Source organism: Procambarus clarkii, chromosome 16, assembly GCF_040958095.1.
Source record: "Procambarus clarkii isolate CNS0578487 chromosome 16, FALCON_Pclarkii_2.0, whole genome shotgun sequence".
Classification (NCBI taxonomy): domain Eukaryota; kingdom Metazoa; phylum Arthropoda; class Malacostraca; order Decapoda; family Cambaridae; genus Procambarus; species Procambarus clarkii.
This window is the reverse complement of record NC_091165.1, coordinates 12,433,531-12,450,800: the sequence shown is the minus strand read 5'-3', so window position 1 is coordinate 12,450,800 and position 17,270 is coordinate 12,433,531. Positions and strand designations below refer to the sequence as shown.

Genomic DNA, 17,270 nt, shown 5'->3' with positions numbered 1-17,270 from the left:
TGTCTCTCTGGCCTCATGATACTCTCATTGGGGGATGGATTAGATGCCGACATTTCTTAGGGTGTGGTACTGGTACCGACCCCAATTGGCCTATGACACTCCCATACCCACATGCTTCATGTGTGAAAGTTGGATAAGTCTGACTTCAATCCTTAGACAGGCAGACAAACATACAGACATTCTCTCTTTTAGATATAGATCAGTATACCCTTGGAGAATTACAGAATGTGAAACTTTACTGTTTCAGTCTAGAAATGTTTTAATATTATGTTTTCAAATTAATGTTTTAATAGTTTAATAACCTTTTATTAGTCTCAAGATAGTTAATATTGGACTATTTAAAAGGTGTCGTGCGTGGTAATAATTAGCGCGATAAATGTTGCTGGCATGAATTAGACGTCGCACTGAAGCGACAAACGACAAGAATTAAATGGAAAGTTTACTGTTGCCACATGTCCTTATGATAGAACAACAATAGTAGGAATTCCCCAGGTTTACACAGGAAAGGCTTTACTTCCAGGAAACCAAGATTTTCTTTTTGAGAAATCAATGAAACATTAGTTGATTTTAGAGTGCGTAAAGTGCTATGATCGAGAGAGGAAACAAACTTCCTGTACGCGATAGCACACACATATTAGTTTAAATTGGACTAATTAACTACCCGGATACGAAGATATACATATATTCTTCAAGTAGGTATACATCGATACACATAGTCATGTTACAGATACAATATATTCAAGTTTGAGAGTACAGAAGAATGTTGATAACAGAAGATTTACAATAACAATGATATTACAATTACAAGTCATGCGACTTACAATGGAGGATCTGGGGCGCGATCCACGGGTGGGACAGAAATGGTCCACTTAGCAGTAAATATATATACCCGGGAGTTAGACAACTGTTGTGGGTTTCATCCCGAAGAAAGCCAGAGGCCAGATTCACGAAGCAGTTACGCAAGTACTTACGAACGTGTACATCTTTCCTCAATCTTTGATGGCTTTGGTTACGTTTATTAAACAGTTTACAATCGTGAAAAGTTCCCAATTAACTGTTATTATTGTTATAAACAGCCTCCTGGTGCTTCGGAGTTCATTAACTGTTTAATAATTGTAAACAAAGCCGACAAAGATTGTAGAAAAGATGTACAGGTTCGTAAGTGCTTGCGTAACTGCTTCGTGAATCTGGCCCCAGTAGTCCGCCTTTGGGGGGGGGGGGAAGGAGGGATCTCGATCACTTACAAAATAGTGGCGGTTATTGACATATTAAACGGCATAACTAAAACGTGAAACAGCCTAATCTTAAGTCTTGGCCCAAGTAAGTAATCCTAAGGGTAAAATACGCGATTTTTCTCCTAATTTAGCACCTATATAAACTATAAAATGCCTAGGAAAATTTAGGTTTGGTTCATGCCTTCTTTTTCAGGCATAGCACAACATACTAGCTAGCAGGCGGGCATGAAGAGCTAGAGCTGCACCTCCCTGTAGTCTCTGACCGCTCACTTGTGATAGGTAAGTGCTACAAAATTAATAGTACTTTTTTTTTATTTTATCGTGGACTTTTTTGGGCACAAGAATGCACATTTTGTACACTCCATCCATAGCAGAGTTAGGCACTATCATTTGGAGGACAGGTTCAAATAGTATATATCATACGGATAACGCGTGCATTGTAATAGAGAGTATGATAACGCGTGCATTGTATAGAGTATGATAACGCGTGCATTGTATTGAGAATATGATAACGCGTGCATTGTATTGAGAATATGATAACGCGTGCATTGTATTGAGAGTATGATAACGCATGCATTGTATTGAGAGTATGATAACGCGTGCATTGTATAGATAATGTGCAGTGTGTGGATAATGAGAAGTATTGAATTAGACCTGAGCTAGGCTTAGAAGATGATGGTTGAGCAGGATGGAGCTTCACGGAGGAGTAAATATTTACAGTTATACTAGGAAGGGGGGGGGGGGGGGGGGGGGTACCGGCAGTATCCGGGATCAGTCTCTCCCCCCGCCCCTAATTCCATACTTTTTTGGGGCAGGGATATTCCTACGCGGGCCCTAAACCTCTGGCTGGCCCACTAAGTGTTACTTGTTTTTGTTTTACTTGGACAGAGTATGAGTATTTATGACTCGTATGGTCGCTTCAGTAAGATTTTGTCCCATGTGTTTAACAACTTCTGCTCTGTTGAATCTAAGTTGAAATCTTAATGGGTTTGTAACTGTACACTGTGCTAGATAATGTTCCAGTGGTCTGTCAGGCATTTCTCCACAGTGCTGACATTTCCTGTCATCTTCCGGAACCTGTAAGCCTATTTCCCATGCACATGGGTATCCAAACCTAATACGATGTAAGTGTACTCTGTTGTTCTACTGCTCTCTTTCATTAACATAAGTGGTTCGTAGTTGGTTGAATTCTTGTACCAACCCGCAGATCCTGATGTTGCAACTGCTGTGTTGTGGTCGCTGTACATCTTTTGCATTGCTCTGTTTCTAATTACTTTCTTAATCTGTGATAGACTCTGGGGTATGTAAATGTCTACATTTCCTCTCTTAGTTGCAAGTTTTGCAGCTTCGTCTGCAACGTCATTTCCTATTATTCCCACATGACTTGGCACCTAGTTGATAAGTACCCGACGGCCTTGACGTTCGAGTGTTAGCATTAATGATATGACATTTGTGATCAGATGGATGTTATCATGTATGTGTTCTTGTTGCAAGGTTTCAATGGCTGTTCTCGAATCTGTATGTATGATAACATGTTGGCAGTGTTCAGCAAGAGTATGTTCCAAAGCCTTTTGAATGGCTGGCATCTCTGTTTGTAAAGTCGAACATCCATTTGAGAGCCTCCAACTATTTACAGTTTCCTGCTTTACCTGCAGCTCCGGTTTCTTGTCCCTGATGGTCTACTGATCCATCTGTGAAGTATGTGAAGCTGTCAGATGCCAACTTTGCTTCTATATGCATCTGTGCAATGCAGGCGATGAGTCACAATAACTTGGCTAAAGTACTACACCTTACTTTGCTCCTCACCTCTCTCTTGCCTATTTATTATCAATCAATCTTCCTCATCACAATCGACTTGAAAATGGTCCAGGACGGACCGAAACGTCGTCGTCCCTTCACCTTCTAGTGTGTGGTCTGGTCAACATCTGTGCAATATTACGTAGCAGATGAGGATTAGTCTGGTTCTTTTTTCCTTCAAGAACCATAGTCTTAAAGTCTGTTGGCAGCAATTCCCAAGGGGCTTGCATAACAAAATCTGCATGTATTTCGTCGACACCCCTCTCAATGTTTGTGTTTGTTATATGGAATGTATTGATGGTGTTTAATGCACAATGGGTCCACCTGTTGCTATTGGAAGCTCTTCTTTCCCGAGTTAGTGCTCCAGTGACTCCATACCTGTTCTCCCATCTCCCCCTTCGACCCCATCCCCTTAGTTTCCCCCTTAGTCCCTCCACTCGTCCTCCCCCATTCCCCTTGGTTCCCCTTTCCTACTTTCCTCCTTCTCTTAGGAAATATATTATTAAGAAGCAATGAAACTAATGTATAGGTCTGTCAAATAATACTTTTTTACGATCACGAACAACTCTTGGGGCATCACAATCAGTATCTCACACGTAACTGTGAAAATCGGATTAGTAATCAATAATTAATAATGTTTTTTAAATCATTTAACTTAGGTCTACCCCTACCAGCCTATGCCCGTCCCGTACCCGAGAGCATTTTCCCTACAAATTTGTGTGAGGCTAGCCCCAAGCATCTAGCTTCCCAACTTGTACAGACAGTACAGATTGGAGCTAAAAGGTAAAAAGATTATCTTGGACTAGGCCTACCCAATAGACATGCTTTGGCCGAGGAGCAAACAAAATATTTTTCAACTTAAATTGGAATTGTACTTACTAATGTTATACCTAAAAAAATAAAGAAAATATTTATAAAATGTTTTTGTCAATTGAAAATTGCTCATAAAAAACTTTCACTGAGATGTCTTTTTATATTTAATTTTGTTTATGTGGTCAGAGACGTATGCACTTTTATAAAAGAAGTATCATAGAATTATAGACATGAACGGTCGGGGAAAGCTACGTCCACATGCCAGCCAGTGTCGCAGTGATCGTGTCCGTCTGCCTCCTGCAGCACTTAATTTGCTTTTGTGAATGCTGCATTATTAAACACGTTTCATTTATAATGACAGCTATTATTCAATTATTTTATTTAATATATGATATAATTATATCCAATGCTATCACTGGTCTCTGTCAATACAAGTAGCAGCCTAGTCTACATTTGCACTTGTCTAAATGAATTTCATCTTCAGACATCTGTGCCGACGTTAATAATACCCATTTATACAGATTGAGAAAACTGACACATGAAATAGTATACAGTAGATGGCTGAGCGAGGGTGAAGATCCAGGAGGACCTTCGCTAGATTGTACTATTTAATCACCAAAATCTGTATTTATTTACCCCAGTTGTATCTTATTGCACATATATAAGTAAATGAATGAAAATAAATAATTACAATTACAGTTAACAGCAATATTAATGTGGATAATGTGCATGAGAAGCCCCCCCCCCCACGCCCCCTCCCCCTCACTCATCCTCAACAAAACAGGAGAAAGTTGAGTGTCTCCAGCCTCCCTCTCCCACTTTTCCCGCTCATCTGTTCCATCCAGTCCCCCCCCCCCCCTTCCTCCCAAGGAATCCCACCCACCTCTGTGTGGATGGTATGTTTAGCTTCACATTAAATATTATCAAATCCAGCCCAAGTGGATGGTAGAGTGACGGTCTCGCTTCCTGCCGATCGGCGTTTAATCCCCGACCGTTCAAGTGGTTGGGCACCATTCCTTCCCGCCGTCCCATCCCTGATCCTTATCATGTTCCCTTCCAAGTGTTATATACTGTAGTCGTAATGGCTTGGCGCTTTCTCCTGATAGTTCCCTTCCCTTCGTTAGAATTAAAAATAACTAAGTCAAAGATTTGCTCTTTGACTTGAAATAAAATAAAAAGTCTAAATAAAAGGGGACACAAAGGCAGAGCATTTCTGTCTTAAGAGTTGAGAGTGAGAAGAGAATGCAAGCTCCCGCGACCAGGTAGTCCGCTAAGACCCGGCTACCTGGGCTATTGGGCTCTTACTACCCCCAGTACGTGTTATGTCTTCCGGACTTTCACTTTTCCTTGTGCCTCTGGGGGTATGTCTATAGTTTCCGCCTTCGTCGTTGACTGATGGAGGGGGGCGTCTTGTGTGGGTGGTGGCGAGAGGGACGCCATGTGTAGACGATCCCAATAATTTAGGTGCTTTATCGCGTCTATGCGTGCCGTATATGTTCTCTGTACTCCCGATATTTCAGCAATCTCTCCTGCTCTGAAGGGGGAAGTGAGTACTGAGCAGTACTCAAGACGGGACAGCACAAGTGATTTGAAGAGTACAACCATTGTGATGGGATCCTTGGATTTGAAAGTTCTCGTAATCCATCCTATCATTTTTCTGGCAATATTTGCTTGGTTATGCTCCCTAAACGTTAGGTCGTCAGACATCATTATTCCCAAATCTTTGACGTGCTATTTTCCTACTATGGGCAGATTTGATTATGTTTTATACCCCGTATTGTGTTTAAGGTCCTCATTTTTACCATACCTGAGTACTTGGAATTTATCACTGTTAAACATCATGTTATTTTCTGTTGCCAGGAAAAGCAGTGGTGCAAGGACTGTACCCTGAGGTACAGAGCTTTTAATAGATAAAAGCCAAAGGGTGTAAAATAAACAACATACTGTAGTGAACTATATGGAAGAAAATGTAGAATAAAACCAGTGAAGAGCAGGGGGGCCATAGGCACAATCAGAGAACACCGTATAAACATCAGAGGTTCACGGTTGTTCAACATCCTCCTAGCGAGTATAAGAAATATTGGGGGAGCAGCCGTGGACATCTTCAAGAGAAAACTAGATAGTTTTCTTCAAGAAGTGCTGGATCAACCGGGCTGTGGCGGATATGGGTCCTTTTATTTGCATGGAGTGTTTTCACAGATTTAGTCTGATTCTTGGGATATCAAAGAGATATTTGTCTGGTGTAGTACTCATGGGTTCTATTACAGCTATCAAGGAAGAGATTCGAATCAGGATTACCATTTAGGAAGCAGCGAAATCGGCATTTAACACAGATGAAATTTAATTAGACCAGCTAAGCACTCAGTCTCTGTTGTGTAAGCCATAACTAGCGATCTAAAAGATTAGGTCTGACAGGGAAATCACGCACATTCAAAAGGCAAGAAAGCACAATTATTGAAAAATATTGATTTGTTATCTGACTAAACCTCAATATATAGTAATTACTAGAATCAGGTTAGCCTGGAGTAATGTCCAACATAATAAAATTACTAAATCACTCATATATAAATATTTGTTTAAGTTGTAATGAATGTCAGCAAAACTGTATGCATTAATTATTAATATTAATTAATAATTAATATTAATTAGTAATTCATATTATTAATTAATATTATTAATATTGATTGGTATTAATTACAAAAAAATTGAAGCCCTTGAAGATTAATAGTAGGCATCCACTAGTCTCAGGAGACTATGGAGTTGCACTCTGGTTGTTGGTCTGGAGTGGCCTCTCCAGGTGCGCAAACCCAGGGTAGGTTGATACGGGGAAGAAGCTGTCACCCATGCAGCAGATCCCCCCTTTCCACGGCGCCGAAAGTCTCCAATGGAAAGGCAAATGACAATACGATTGGTTCCAGCGCCGTCGCAGGAACTGTCAGACCGAGGTTGAAGGCAACAAAGAACTACTCTAGGGGCTCCAACTCTGAAGTTTACCTCGAAGTTGGTAAAAGAAGTCAGAGGGACTCCAAACCCGGAGACCGCCTGGTCGGGGCCGGAGAAGAACCACCCCATCAAAGGCTAGAACGACCCCAGCCTCCTGAAGCAGAGCCTGGGCCGCACGAGCCCCAGGAGGTGGACGACCGAGCCCCGCACCTAAGGGTTCCAGACAGTGATCGTCACAGCCCCCCTCTCACCCGAGGCCGTCTTCCTTCATGACCCAGCAGAAGGAAGAGCAAGAATTATTAATTACAACAATTATTATAGTTATTATTATAATAATAATATAATTAATTAATAATTATTACTCTTCCTTCTGTTGGGTCCACATACTTTATAGATGGGGACATAATTAAATGCACTCAAATCATATTATTTCATGCTTGAATAATTATCAAGCATGAAATGATGTGAATTGAGTGCATTTAATAATGTCCTCATATATAAAGTTTTAGTTTAAAAATATCAGCAATTAAATCTCCACCAAAACTATTCCCAGGTAATGGATTGTCTGCTTGTAAGCGTCTGGTCACGTCCGCCCTGCTGAGAGCACCCCTACGCTCCAGCGACCCCTGCTGCCGGTCACGCTACGCTTCCCCTATCAAGGGCACTCCAGCGACCCCTGTTGCTGGGGTCGCTACGCCTCTTCCTCTTCATGGGAGTTCCAGCGACCCCTGGCTCTTGCTATGTTACGGTTGAGCCAGTCACCCGTCGTCATCCATCACCCAGCAGGGCACGCCGGACGATTCCAGAGGACGCTGCATGTTTCACCGCGAACTGGACGCGCATTGAGGTATTATATGGGCATATGAGGGATGTTTTCCTCGTGTCTCTATAGATAGGCTCTAGTAATAATTGTAATACGAATGAGAGTGGTTATGTCATTGGGTGCATCCTGGGAAGGGTCAGAACACTGTACTTCGTCCTTGGGAGGGACCTCGATATTAGTCTATATACAAAAAGGTACATTTTATATATACTGTATATATATATATATATATATATATATATATATATATATATATATATATATATATATATATATATATTAGTATATTTTGGTAGCAGTCTTTCCTGTAGACATATATTATTAAATATGACCGAAAAAGTAAGATTAATAATTCTAACACGAATTTTCTCAATCTTTCGTACATTACCCTTCACTGTTGGAGGTAAATCAAAAATCAATTCTCCGAAATTCATTTTTATTTCTAGTCTGACGCGACACGGGCGCGTTTCGTAAAACTTATTACATTTTCAAAGACTTTAGTTCACAAATACACAACTGAATAGAACTTACGTATCTCCGATTTTATATCTACATTTGAGTGAGGTGGAAGGGGTGATGTGGCATTAACACAAGACAGAACAAAATGTGGTATTAATAGGGTATTAATTTCATCAACACAAGACAGAACAAGGGTATTAATAGGGTATTAATTTCATCAACACAAGACAGAACTCGAAACAATGGATATTGAATAGAAGTGTTTGTAGAAAGCCTATTGGTCCATATTTCTTGATGCTTCTATATTGGAGCGGAGTCTTGAGGTGGGTAGAATATAGTTGTGCAATAATTGGCTGTTGATTGCTGGTGTTGACTTCTTGATGTGTAGTGCCTCGCAAACGTCAAGCCGCCTGCTATCGCTGTATCTATCGATGATTTCTGTGTTGTTTACTAGGATTTCTCTGGCGATGGTTTGGTTGTGGGAAGAGAGCAACCACAATATATATATATATATATATATATATATATATATATATATATGCCTCCTTCAGCTCCTGCAGAAGGAGGCATTTGAGCAGAGTTCCGTGCTGTGTTTCACTTACGAGATGCAAAAGGATGGGAAGCTGCCCTTTCTAGATGTAACAGTCATGGAAAAGAGCGGAGGTTTCTACACTGCAGTCTACACTAAGGAAATGAATATAGGAATGTGCCTAAATGCCAACAGCGACTGCCCAGACAGGTACAAGAGGAGTGTTGTTAACGCATATGTCGACCGTGCTCTCAGCCACAGCTCAGAATGGAAGCAAGTCGACGAAGAACTCTGTAGGGTAAGGCAGGTCCTAGTCAACAACGGCTTCTCCAATGGTTTCGTCGAAGACATCATAAGAAGGAAAGTGAAACGCCATGCAACCTCTGAAGAGACAACTAACACAACACCTATACCCCCTATTAGACTATTTTACAGGAACTTCTTTTCCACAGCTCATAAAACGGAGGAAAGGGTCCTGAAAGATATTGTTAATAGAAACGTTATCCCTACAGACAAAAATCAGAGGATACAACTGACGATTTACTATAAAACCAGAAAAACGGCCAGCCTACTCATGAGAAACTCTCCAGACACAAAACAGAACGCTTTAAAAGAGACTAACGTCGTCTATGCCTTCAAATGCCCACTTGGGGACTGTAAGCTCCAAAAAACCCAGTATATAGGCAAGACAACAACATCTCTTTCTAGGCGTTTAACGATGCATAAGCAACAGGGCTCCATTAAGGAACATATAATCTCTTCCCACAACCAAACCATCGCCAGAGAAATCCTAGTATAGGCTTGACGTTTGCGAGGCACTACACATCAAGAAGTCAACACCAGCAATCAACAGCCAATTATTGCACAACTATATTCTACCCACCTCAAGACTCCGCTCCAATATAGAAGCATCAAGAAATATGGACCAATAGGCTTTCTACAAACACTTCTATTCAATATCCATTGTTTCGTGTTCTGTCTTGTGTTGATGAAATTAATACCCTATTAATACTCTTGTTCTGTCTTGTGTTGATGAAATTAATACCCTATTAATACCACATTTTGTTCTGTCTTGTGTTAATGCCACATCACCCCTTCCACCTCACTCAAATGTAGATATAAAATCGGAGATATGTAAGTTCTATTCAGTTGTGTATTTGTGAACTAAAGTCTTTGAAAATGTAATAAGTTTTACGAAACGCGCCCGTGTCGCGTCAGACTAGAAATAAAAATGAATTTTGGAGAATTGATTTTTGATTTACCTCCAACAGTGAAGCGTAATGTACGAAAGATTGAGAAAATTCGTGTTAGAATTATTAATCTTACTTTTTCGGTCATATTTAATAATATATATATATATATATATATATATATATATATATATATATATATATATATATATATATATATATATATGTCGTACCTAATAGCCAGAACGCACTTGTCAGCCTACTATGCAAGGCCCGATTTGCCTAATAAGCCAAGTTTTTCTGAATTAATATATTTTCTCTAATGTTTTTCTTATGAAATGATAAATCTACTCATTTCATTATGTATGAGGTCAATTTTTTTTTATTGGAGTTTAAATTAACGTAGATATATGACCAAACCTAACCAACCCTACCTAACCTAACCTAACCTATCTTTATAGGTTAGGTTAGGTTAGGTAGCCAAAAAAGTTAGGTTAGGTTAGGTAGGTTAGGTAGTCGAAAAACAATTAATTCATGAAAACTTGGCTTATTAGTCAAATTGGGCCTTGCATAGTAGGCTGATAAGTGAGTTCTGGCTACTAGGTACGACATATATATATATATATATATATATATATATATATATATATAATATATATATATATATATATATATATATATATATATATATATATATATATATATATATATATATATATATATATATATTATAGGCTTTAAAAGCCTCTTTTCAGCCACAGCTTCAGCTTTAAAAGCCACAAAGAATTCAACCCCTGTGAGAAGACAGGAACCTTGGAAGGCCAGTGGTCGCGCACCATTGACACAACCAGTACTCTGACCCCTATACCACGGCAGATCGTTAAAAGAGATCGAAAGTTTGGAGTATTTACCCAACATTTTGACCCAACGACGCCAGCCTGTGATGTCTCTGTGGATCATTTGGGTACTCAGCTTCCACCTGTGTCCCCTTGAGCGTGTACCGCCGTGTTAAATAATCCACCCTTGTCAACCAAATCAATTTCACCCAGAAGTTTGCATGCTGTTTTTGCTATTTTATTTATACATATACAAAAAGGTACATTGGGTTGTTACATAATATTGGTGTTTGAGCTTTACATTTTTGCAAAGCCACTAACAAGCATAGCGTTTCGGGCGGGTCCTTTAGCTAACTGATAAATGTAATATAGGTACATTGTAGCAGAATGTGAGTTCAACATAATAATTACATTATAAGTTGATAGTATACATTATACTGGTGAAGTTACAAGTCTTAAGTTCTAAAATTGAATGGGTGGGTGGGGGGGGGGGGGTTAGCACTAAATACAGTGTGTGAAGCACGAGATGGAAAACTATGAGGATGAAATTAGGTAGTTTTTGGTTTTGCTTTTGAATAAATTTAGTATAGGTTGGATTTGTTTTTAATTCATTAGGGAGTGAGTTCCAAACACTGGGTCCTTTTATTTGCATGGCGAGTTTGCACAGATTTAGTCTGACTCAAGAAATATCAAAGAGATATTTATTTCTGGTGGTTATCTTGAGGTTATCTTGGTGTGGTGCTAATGGGTTCTATTACACTTAACACGGAAGAGTCTCAGTTCAAGATTAGCATTTAGGAACAAGGTTTTGTACATGTAAATAATACAAAATTACTGTACTATTTATGATTGTGTAGAGTGAGTGTATGTTTAGCATGTTTAGAGATGTAAACAGAGATGGTGTGTGTTGTCTGAAGACAAGAGTTTGTAAGTTCTGATAGCAGATTTTTGCTGGGTAATGATGGGCTCGAGGTAATTTGCAGTTTTTAAACCCCATGCACGGATGTCGTATGTAAGATAGGAAGAAATTAGCGAGTAGTATAGTGCAAGAAGAACAGAGCGGAGAACATATCTAATATTTGAAAATATACCAACAGTTTAGTTTGTTTTTGAGGGGGGGGGGGGCAATGTGTTGTATGTGGGTGCTGAAGTTTAGACTCATATCTATGTATAAGCCAAGAAACTTTCCACCATTTTTTATGTTAATATTGACAGTCTATCTGAAGGGGAATTTCGTTTGATGATTTGCTTCCTAATCATTCGACCAAATTTTAAATATTTGGAAAACACATTTTTCTATGTTTTGTGTGAGTTTTTAGTTGACATCCATGAGCGGAGTTTTTTAATTCGATATTTACAATATTATCTAGTGTGTGTGGGTTGGGGTTTGAACGGATGAAGGTAGTGTCGTCAGCAAATAGAATAAGTTATGTGAAAGTTTGTCGTCAGCAAATAGAATTAAGTTTGTGAAAGACTTTTGGTATGTAATTGATTTTTTTTTTTTTTTGCAGGTATATTCCTACGCGGGCCCTAAGCCTCTGGCTGGCCCACTAAGTGTGGGTTGTTTCTGTTTTACTTGGACAGAGTATGAGTATTTATGACTCGTATGGTCGCTTCAGTAAGATTTTGCCATGTGTTTAACAACTTCTGCTCTGTTGAATCTAAGTTGAAATCTTAATGGGTTTGTAACTGTGCACCGTGTTAGATAATGTTCCAGTGGTCTGTCGGGCATGTAATTGATGTACATAAGAAATAGGGGAGGCCCTAAGACGCTGCCTTGTGGCACTCCCACGGTTAATGATAGAGTGGGAGAGGTTATGTCACTGAGTGCTACCTATTGGTGTCTGTTATTTACCTATGAATTATGATCGAACATAATTTAGAGCAAGGTCTCGGATTCCATTGTGAGGATTTAAGTAAGACGTAGTTAAGGTTTACAGTATCAAAGGCCTTTCACAGGTCAATGAAGAGGCCATTTGGGAACTCATATTTGTCAAAGGCTGATGTCTAGTGTATATCAAGCAGACTAATAACGGCATCATTGTAACACGCCTTTGGGAACGGAAGCCAAACTGGCAGATACTTGTTGACGTTTACAAGGTAGGAGTAGACTTGTTTATAAGTATTTATAAATATTTTATATATATATATATATATATATATATATATATATATATATATATATATATATATATATATATATATACATAGGCTTATATCGATGTCCCACACAGTAGAACCACTGACCCTCCACAGAATGTAACCCTCCAACAGTTGCCTATTCCCGGATACCTGTTTACTTCTAGGTGAACAGAAGCAACAATTTGAAAGATGAAAGGAAACGTGTCCAACACTTTGTCTCCCACCTTGAAATATTAAAAATATTAAACTTATTACATCTGTGTTAATCGCGCGAGCCTTGGCAACCTTTCACGGTAAAGTATTCCCCCTTCACGTGAGCCTTGGCAATCAAAGTGAATTTAAAAGTACTCACCTTTACTTTCTAAAACAAAAGCGAGAGTGGTCCCAAGTAGCAGAGGTAGAGGAGTACTGCGAGGTAGCCGTCCCGACCCCGTCCTCCCAACACACACAGCAACACTACACTAACCCACCTCGGACGCCTCCAAGAGAAAGTTCTCAACTGGCTCTGTGGACACGCCAAGACGCACCTGGATATATAGTGAGAGGGAGAGAGAGGAGAGTGGGAGCCGTGACGTCATCAGTGGGTTTTAGCGAGGGGGGGGGGGGGAATTCTGTGTACTGGGTCAAGCAGTGTTACCTCTCTAGCACTGGGGATTCCCTGCCAGGCCAAGTTTTACACTATGAATCGGTCGATAAGATCCAGTTGCTGGTATTTTCACAGTGTTGGGATATTAATAATTCATAGATTACAGACATAGATAAATAGGATGTCAGCTAATTTCACGGTAGACTTCTCTAGTCCACCTGACTGTGATGTGGCGGGGAGTAAAAGGCAGTAGCATATTCAGGAATTTACTCGAGGTGAAGGAGGGGGAAGAAGATGATTAAATCAAAGTTATAATTAATGTTTATTGAAAGTATTCACTTATTTTTATAATTTCTTAAAAAATAGCACTGACATGTTTAGAGAACATGCCCGGTATTCAACCAGAGAACCTCGGTCTAAGCCAAGGACGTAGGCTACTGAGCTACAGGAGCCATATGACAAACTTTCTTATCTATTATTATCTATACATATACCTCTAGATTACATATATGTGTATATATATATATATATATATATATATATATATATATATATATATATATATATATATATATATATATGTCGTACCTAGTAGCCAGAACTCACTTCTCAGCCTATTATGCAAGGCCCGATTTGCCTAATAAGCCAAGTTTTCATGTATTAATTGTTTTTCGACTACCTAACCTACCTAACCTAACCTAACCTAACTTTTTCGGGTACCTAACCTAACCTAAGCTATAAAGATAGGTTAGGTTAGGTTATGTAGGGTTGGTTAGGTTCGGTCATATATCTACGTTAATTTTAACTCCAATAAAACAAAATTGACCTCATACATAATGAAATGGATAGCTTTATCATTTCATAAGAAAAAATTTAGAGAAAATATATTAATTCAGGAAAACTTGGCTTATTAGGCAAATCGGGCCTTGCATAATAGGCCGAGAAGTGCGTTCTGGCTACTAGGTACGACATATATATATATATATATATATATATATATATATATATATATATATATATATATATATATATATATAGATAGATATATATATATATATATATATATATATATATATATATATATATATATATATATATATCTATATATATATATATATATATATATATATATATATATCTATATATATATATATATATATATATATATATATATATATGTATATATATATATATTTTAAATATATGGAAGGGAGTACCACCTCTAGCTGGAAGAAGGGGGACCCATAGCCTCGGAGGAAACCACGCATAACGCATTAGAGGGAATGTTTAGATCCCCTCCAATACAGTTTCTGTGTGCTTTTCTCCTACCACCCCCTTCCTTTTTTATTTTTTGTGCTTTATTATGCATTTGATGGTTACAAGATATATATATATATATATATATATATATATATATATATATATATATATATATATATATATATATATATATATATATATATATATGTCGTACCTAGTAGCCAGAACGCGCTTCTCAGCCTACTATGCAAGGCCCGATTTGCCTAATAAGCCAAGTTTTCCTGAATTAATATATTTTCTCTATTTTTTTTCTTATGAAATGATAAAGCTACCCATTTCATTATGTATGAGGTCAATTTTTTGTTATTGGAGTTAAAATTAACATAGATATATGACCGAACCTAACCAACCCTACCTAACCTAACCTAACCTATCTTTATAGGTTAGGCTAGGTTAGGTACCCGAAAAAGTTAGGTTAGGTTAGGTTAGGTAGGTTAGGTAGTCGAAAAGCAATTAATTCATGAAAACCTGGCTTATTAGGCAAATCGGGCCTTGCATAGTAGGCTGAGAAGTGCGTTCTGGCTACTAGGTACGACATATATATATATATATATATATATATATATATATATATATATATATATATATATATATATATATATATCCCTCTCTCTCTCTCTCTCTCTCTCTCTCTCTCTCTCTCTCTCTCTCTCTCTCTCTCTCTCTCTCTCTCTCTCTCTCTCTCTCTCTCTTGCGAACAAACTTGAATGGGTCCCAAGCCAATGTGCAACTGAAAACTCCACACCCCAGAAGGATTCGAACCCAGACAGCCAGGAGCACCATGCACCTTGTCGTACCTAGTACCTTAATCACTAGACCACACGACTGTATAAAAATCAATTACTCTCCAAAGTTCATTTTAACGTTTTATTTATGGTCTGACGCCTAGAAGCGTTCTGCATGAACACTTCTTATATTTTCAAAGATATTTTATTTTTACATACTCAGATCGTGCTTATATTCGTTTATGGGTGAGGTGATGGGATACAAATGTTGTTGGTTAAGGTGACAGGAAACAAAAGACAGAACACGAAACAATAGGTATACACATTGGGCATATAACCATGGGAATACATTCTATCTTCTTGCTTCTGTGCTGGTTCGGGGTCTTGAAGTGTGTAGAATGTAATTATGTGTTAATTGGTTGTTGGTTGTCGGTTTTGACTTTTTGATGTGTAGGGCCTCACTGATGTCGAGTCTCCTGTTGCTGTATCTGTCGATAACTTCTGTGTTGCTTGTTAAGATTTCTCTGGTGATGGCCTTGTTGTGTGAGGAGATTATATGCTCCTTGATGGAGCCCTGTTGTTTATGGATTGTTAATCGCCTAGAAAGTTAGTTTAGTTCATTTATTATGCACCCCATACCCATCTTGTGGGCGGTAGTGGAAAGGGTTACAGAGGCACATAATGGGCTCAGGGACTGAACCCCACAATTCATTTAGCTAAGCAAGTTACAATCTTGATGAGCTAGTTACAAAATTCAATATAAGTCGTCACATCAACAATGGGTTCGAGATCGACCTCAAGTACAGGTTCTAAATTAAGCAACTGACATATGTGGAGAGCTAGTGTCATAATTGATATGTTTGTCCTGCACACCGCCCCCCATCCAGTGGGCAGCGGTGGATAGGTTACAATCACTTAGTTACTACCTACAGTTAGCAAACTGGGGATATTTGGCTAAAATTTCTGGTAGCATGGCGAGACGTTGTCTTCCTTATATATATATATATATATATATATATATATATATATATATATATATATATATATATATATATATATATATATATATATATATATATATATATATATATATATATATATGTCGTACCTAGTAGCCAGAACTCACTTCTCAGCCTACTATGCAAGGCCCGATTTGCCTAATAAGCCAAGTTTTACTGAATTAATATATTTTCTCTAATTTTTTTCTCATGAAATGATAAAGCTACCCATTTCATTATGTATGAGGTCAATTTTTTTTATTGGAGTTAAAGTTAACGTAGATATATGACCGAACCTAACCAACCCTACCTAACCTAACCTAACCTATCTTTATAGGTTAGGTTAGGTTAGGTAGCCGAAAACGTTAGGTTAGGTTAGGTTAGGTAGGTTAGGTAGTCGAAAAAACATTAATTCATGAAAACTAGGCTTATTAGGCAAATCAGGCCTTGCATAGTAGGCTGAGAAGTGAGTTCTGGCTACTAGGTACGACATATATATATATATATATATATATATATATATATATATATATATATATATATATATATATATATATATATAATATATATATATATAATATATATATATATAATATATATATAATATATTATAGATAATAGGATAATAATAGGAAGATAAGAATAATAATAGATAATAGGAAGGGAGTACCACCTCTGACTGGAAGAAGGGGGACCCTTAGCCTGGGAGGAAACCACACAAAACGCATTAGAGGAAATGTTTAGGTCCCCGAACCCATTGTTGATGTGATGACTTATATTGAATTTTGTAACTAGCTCATCAAGATTGTAACTTGCTTAGCTAAATGAATTGTGGGGTTCAGTCCCTGAGCCCATCATGTGCCTCTGTAACCCT

General features: G+C 38.1%; 1 protein-coding gene across 1 annotated transcript in view; it reads right to left on the bottom strand.

The window, feature by feature from the left end:
• Nucleotides 1-13,347, bottom strand: part of LOC123760079 (fibrous sheath CABYR-binding protein) — a 48,582-nt gene extending 35,235 nt beyond the window's left edge. Inside the window, exon 1 of the mRNA XM_045745535.2 lies at nt 13,120-13,347. The gene's annotated coding sequence lies outside the window, so the exon portion shown is untranslated. The remainder of the gene's footprint in view (nt 1-13,119) is intronic.
• Between the last annotated feature and the right edge of the window lie 3,923 nt (nt 13,348-17,270).